General features: G+C 33.0%; 1 long non-coding RNA gene across 1 annotated transcript; it reads left to right on the forward strand.

The window, feature by feature from the left end:
* The first annotated feature begins 2,982 nt into the window (after positions 1-2,982).
* LOC111706975 (uncharacterized) lies at positions 2,983-6,201 on the forward strand. The gene is made up of 4 exons (XR_002766351.1): positions 2,983-3,113; positions 3,665-3,701; positions 4,818-4,872; positions 6,128-6,201. It is a non-coding gene; the product is annotated as an uncharacterized LOC111706975 (long non-coding RNA).
* The last annotated feature ends 508 nt before the right edge of the window (positions 6,202-6,709 follow it).

Here is a 6,709-nt window from a genome sequence, read left to right on the forward strand (position 1 = left end):
GCCTGACCCAAAGTAATGTAGGAGACAGCACATGATTCAACATTTAAGAGGCCGCAGCGCTCGGCCCCCTAGCCCATCCTAGCTTTATAGCTCTGTCCAGAAATTATGCTAACCCAGCCTAACCCAATATAATGTGAAAGACAGCACATCGTGTAACATTTAAGAGGCCGCAGCGCTCGGCCCCCTAGCCAATCCTAGCGGCAGCACTCGACCCACAAATTTTCTAATCCCATCATAATCTAACATTTTGAAACTGGCGACATTTTGTAGCAGTCGGCGTTTCGTAACAGTCGACGTTTTGTAGCAGTCGACACTTTGTAAGTCGACGATTTGTATCATCGACGTTTTGTTATTAGATGTTTTGATAATCGACGTTTTCAATCAATATTTTGATCTACGTTTTGTATCCACTCCCAATCCAGGAGAATTTTACAGATTGAATTTGCGCTCTTGCTGAAAAAATATGCACCGTAAAAACGCTTGATAGATCTCCAATGAATCCTACAAAATTACTGCATTAGCTCAACTACCATGTATCTAGCCAGACCTTATTATAGAAATATAATTAATTTAAATTTAAGATGATTCCTGTTCAATTCACATTAAAACAGTCAAAAGCTGTTTCTGCCATAAAGTATGAATTAGATAATCATGTTTTACTTTTGTAAAAACTGATTATTTTCATTAGTGGTTCTCTACAAAATAGAAATGATCAGAATTCAACAATTTTCAAACTTTTTTTAAAATTAAGTACAAAACTCCCTTTTGTACCACTCATTAAATGAAACAGTGTCAATTGCTAGAAGTACAAATGGTACTACATTGTTATTGTTTTCACGTATATACTTTGCTTGTCTGTTTGCACAGTTAAAAGTTGAAATAAAAGATGGGCGCCCAGCGCCTTGAAAAAGCCTACCTATACATACCTCCATCTATTAAATGAAAAGCTGGTTTGCAATCAAATTGTTTTTAAGATGTTGAATTGTTTGAATGTTTTGAAAAACAAGAAACTAATTAAAAGCCGGCCACGTGAGAACCTGAAAAACTAGAAAAAACTCGTGTTTTGCTGTATTTTCATTTTTTGTCGTAATGTTTTCCGGAAGTATATTTTTTTATCTTTTTCCTTAAAGGAACTGAATACGTAGTTGGTTTGTTACAATTTCTCCTATAACCCCAGAATTAAAGTGGTTTAATTAAGAGGAAAGGCTCTGTTGGTCTTTTCCACAGGGGGCGGAAACGTCATGTATGAGTGTGTCTGTACCAAAAGAGTGTGTGTAAGTGATAACGAACCAAAGGCGTGTACTGTAGGTGTATACACTTATACACTATACTGTACATAAGAATCTCGCATTTGTTTATTGTTAATTGTTTACTTAAAAATAAGTTTAATATACATGTATTATATTATTTATATATTTAAGTCATCACTTTAAGCCAAATTGTCATGCAAAGAATATAATTTGATTAAAGTTTACAATAAACTACTCGTTATTCAAGCTTAATTATAATTGACGACATTGTTCTGCAATTAATTTGACTTTAGTCATGTTGTGTGTCTGTACCTAGAGAGTGTGCGTGTGTAATAACGAACTCGTCTGCAAAGCAGTGCGACTGGCTTTCTCATGCCATTTCCCTTCCCTTTATTCTTATTCCTTAGTTTTCAAACACTATCAATATTAGAAGTGAGCCATACCCCCATTAGGTAAGTATGTTTGTGCATTTACATCTAAAAAAAATACTTTCACTTGAAAAAAATCTTTAATATTTAATTCCTTTTCTTTTTTTAAATTTCATGAAATATAAATAAAAAAGAGAATTAAGTACGGTCAAAAAGCTAATTTATCTTTAAAAAGTCTTTATTGTTGTTTAAATTTGAATTTCGTATGTTTCATAGAAAATAAGATTTTAAATTAAATTCTAGTTTCGCTTAGATCCGATGTGGGCTGAATGATTTATGAAAAAGTTTAAAATCAATTATAATTCTAGAATTACGTGCTGTTTACTGCTCTTCGCTTGTACAACCAAATTATAATTTGTATTCATGATCATTCAAGAGAATCATTATATTTATGATCGATTCATGATTACTGATAATCTTCAGAAATAATCACCAACAATAGACGTAACTCAAGCCTCTCCACATATAGAGTGGGATATACAATTCACAACGATGCATGAGATATCCATTATATTCTCCTTAAAAGTTTAACACTTTTCAATATCGAAAAACGTCTATTTCTTACACGCTATTGGTCAGATAAAGATGCAATTGGTATTGCTGAAATGTAAGCCCACTTTAAATTAGATTGCAGTCTATAATTCCTCATTAAATGTTATTCTTTTTAAACCTGACTTTTTCATAAAACCCAAATATTTTCTACTTTCAACTTGCAAGAGAAGTTTTTTTTCACATACTTTACATCGTTTTCTTGTACTGAAATATATTTCTGGTTGGTGTATGCTGTTGGATAGTAGGGAGGATAATGTTTAGTAATAGTAACAGCTGTGGTGGATAGCAGGGAGGATAATGTTTAGTAATAGTAACAGCTGTGGTGGATAGCAGGGAGGTAACAGCTGTGGTGGATAGCGGGGAGGATACAACTATAATGTTTAGTTATAGTAACAGCTGTGGTGGATAGCGGGGAGGATACAACTATAATGTTTAGTAATAGTAACAGCTGTGGTGGATAGCGGGGAGGATACAACTATAATATTTAGTAATAGTAACAGCTGTGGTGAATAGCGGGGAGGATACAACTATAATGTTTAGTAATTGTAACAGCTGTGGTGGATAGCGGGGAGGATACAACTATAATGTTTAGTAATAGTAACAGCTGTGGTGGATAGCAGGGAGGATAAAAATATAATGTTTAGTAATAGTAACAGCTGTGGTGGATAGCGGGAGGATACAACTATAATGTTTAGTTATAGTAACAGCTGTGGTGGATAGCGGGGAGGTACAACTATAATGTTTAGTAATAGTAACAGCTGTGGTGGATAGCGGGGAGGATACAACTATAATGTTTAGTAATAGTAACAGCTGTGGTGGATAGTGGGGAGGATAAAACTAAAACTCTTCTAAGCTTCGAACAGTTTGATGTCATCCTTCCCAGGTATCATTTTTCTAAATAAAAATTGTGTATTTCTGAAGTCAAACACTTTTAAAGTGAAGGATTAGCTATAAATTCAGGAACAATAGTGGATATTGAGCTCAATCGTTGTAGATTAGCACTAACTCAAAAAAAAGTTTTTCTATGATAAAATGGTTTAAGCATGGGGCGAAAAGTAATTCGTCTATAAGTTACTATTCAGTCGGGATATTTAAGCAAAATAATATCCCGCGTCAACGTTGTTGCACCGACTAGTCCTGTCCATAGAGCTAAGTGCAGTACAAACTGGGACTGGAAAGGTTGACCCGGCTCGGAAATTCAAATGTATACCAGGGCTGTCCGTGAGAAAATTGTTCAGTTCCTTTGCAGTTTCTTTGTGAATCAGTTCAATTTACTGTAGTTCAGGTTTAAACAGTAACAATTGTGTTAGTTTTATCTAATTTAATGTTCTAAATAAACATGAAATTGGTAAATAAAATGACTAAAATTTCTTGCGCTCTCTGTAAAGAAGTATCAGTGATAATGTATCAATTGTAATAATTATCATTATTAAGGCAAAGGTTGGAATCTTTTGGAATTGCAAATATTCAGGTCAGTTTTTTTTCATTTTTGCACCATACTTTTAATGGCGGTCAAACCACACTTTCAAAGTTTAATAAAATCCATATTTTCGTAATATTCAACATTTAAACAAGTTTTGAGATGTCCATACTTTAATATTTCAGAGAGAGGTCCATCTATATATAAATTTGGCTTGTCTGTCTGTTTGTCTGTTTGTTTGTATCCAATAAACGTCAAAATGGCTGAACCGATCGGGCCCAATTTTTTTGTGGGACATCACGTGACCACAGGGAAGGTTTATGAATGATAAAAATTTAAAAAAATGTGTTTAAAAGGTTTTTAATTTTGTAAAAAAAAAATTCTTGAAAATCCTCGTATTTTTTTTAAGTCCGCGAAATTTTTGTTTTTGTTTTAAAATGTAAACAAAAAGAACATGTTCACAATTTAAATAGAAAATGGGCGCGAAGCGCCCTTAAAGCCTAGAAAGAAGGGCGCGAAGCGCCTTGAATTTCTAGTACTCTAATATTTCAGGAGAGAGGTCCATACTTTAATATTTCAGGAGAGAGAGGTCCATACTTTAATATTTCAGGAGAGAGGTCCATACTTTAATATTTCAGGAGAGAGGTCCATACATTAATATTTCAGGAGAGAGGTCCATACTTTAATATTTCAGGAGAGAGGTCCATATTTTAATATTTCAGGAGAGAGGTTCATACTTTAATATTTAAGGAGAGAGGTCCATGCTCTTACATTAAGAGAGTTGTCCATACTTTAATATTTCAGGAGAGAGAGGTCCATACTTTAGTATTTCAGGAGAGAGGTCCATACACTAATATTTCAGGAGAGAGGTCCATACTTAAATATTTTAGGAGAGAGGTCCATACTTTAATATTTCAGGAGAGAGGTCCATACTTTAATATTTCAGGAGAGAGGTCCATACTTTGATATTTCAGGAGTGAGGTCCATACTTTGATATTTCAGGAGTGAGGTCCATACTTTAATATTTCAGGAAAGAGGTCCATACTTCAATATTTCAAGAGAGAGGTCCATATAATATTTCAGGAGAGAGGTCCATACTTAAATATTTTAGGAGAGAGGTCCATACTTTAATATTTCAGGAGAGAGGTCCATACTTTAATATTTCAGGAGAGAGGTCCATACTTTAACGATGTTGGAAACTTCGTTGAATGTAACTTCTCAGGTATGAAACATTACAGGAATCTAGTGTTTCTTAAAAGGGACTGTAAGCGTAATATCCAGGGAATAGGAATAAAGGGAAAAGAAATGGCGCTGGTCTGGCATGAGAAAGCCAGTCGCACTGCTCTGCAGACAAGTTCGTTAAACCTTACACACACTCTTTTGGTACAGACACACAACATGACTATACAGTCAAGGAAATTGCAGAACAATGTTGTCAATTACAATTAAGCTTGAATAACGACTAGTTTACTGTAAACTTTAATCAAATTATTTTCTTTGCATAAAAATTTGTCTTATACTGTTGACCTAAATATATAAATAATATATTACATGTATATTAAACTTATTTTTAAGTAAACAATTAACAATAAACAAATATGTACTCTCCTAGATTGTACAAATACCGAGATTCGTATGTACTGTAGTGTATATACCTATATATATGTACAGTACACGCCTTCGGTTCAGTAAACTTTACACACACTACGTTGTTACAGACACACACACATGACGTTACAAAAGACGGACTAAGGAAAAAAATATTTGGATTTTAAGATTTTTTCTTAAAGGTTATTTACTTTTATCCACTGGTCAATAAAAATCTACCGAAAGTTACTGAGTTCTTATCACTAACTCAAATATTCTCATCCCTAAATCTTTGCAACCTAGTAATGGTAATAACCTTTAATACGCTCAAACTAAAACTATTTGATCTTATATATTTCCATGGTTGAAATATTAAAGGTTATACGAAGGATATATGCAAAGATATAGGCATATTGAAACATCATCAGAGTTTGTTATAGACAATTGAACTCAACTCCTTTTTGGTATGTTGTTTTATACAGTGCTACCTTCAAAGGATGAAACTTTATTTTTTCACAGTAAGTGAGTGATTTTTAATTTATTTCTTAGAGCAATGATATTTTTTTCAAACTCAACCAAAGTCCGACGTTTTTTCGTATAAATTATACCCGTCCGACGTTTGTACTGTCCGACCTTTATAACGTCCGACGTTTGTGGGTCCGACGTTTGTAATGGTACCCCAAAGGCTAAATCAAAATTCGACAAAATATTGAAAAAGTTCTTTTTCCAGCGAAACATAGAAAATCAAAAATTCACACTTAGTTTACAATGAGAAATAGATTTTCAAGAACGGATAGTTGAACTATGTTAGCATCACCTACTTTGGCTACTTCTCAATAATTACTTTAAGCTTTTTTTCGATTCTTTTAAATTCCTTGTTTTTGTTTTAGAGAAAGAAATAGTAGAGTTCCTGTCCTCAGTTCATCTTCATCTTTTTTCTGAAGATATTAATGATATTTCTAAGGAATATTCTGGAGCAACTTTTCATATAACAAATACCACGTTTAATGATGAATGCATTCGTTTTTTCATTTTGTTCGTTCATCGATTAAGATTTTCTAAATTTTACATATATGAACTTTCGTATAATTTTAACAGTTTTACATCAATTTCTCGAGACAGAAACATCAGATATAACTTTCATGGGTCACGATCAAGAGCTAAAGTGATTAGCTTTCAGCCTATACTCCCTTTCATTTTTCCTTTACAGTCCCTTTAAAAGGGAAAAATATTTAAAACTTAAATGTATTTTTTCAAATAAATCAAGTGTTTTTTTTTCATGACATGTTTATCCAACAAGATAATATTTCAATTATTATTTGTTTCGCAGTGTTAAATAGTTTTTAGACAGAAATTTTCTCTTTATCAAGAAGGTTCAATCCTAAAGCTCAGGACAAAATAGAATCTAAAATTTTAGTCTAAAAACTTTATAGCACGTCGTGCTAAAATAATGGCTTTATAGGTAATGTTAT

The sequence above is a fragment of the Eurytemora carolleeae genome, unplaced genomic scaffold, assembly GCF_000591075.1.
Source record: "Eurytemora carolleeae unplaced genomic scaffold, Eaff_2.0 scaffold143, whole genome shotgun sequence".
Lineage (NCBI taxonomy): Eukaryota > Metazoa > Arthropoda > Copepoda > Calanoida > Temoridae > Eurytemora > Eurytemora carolleeae.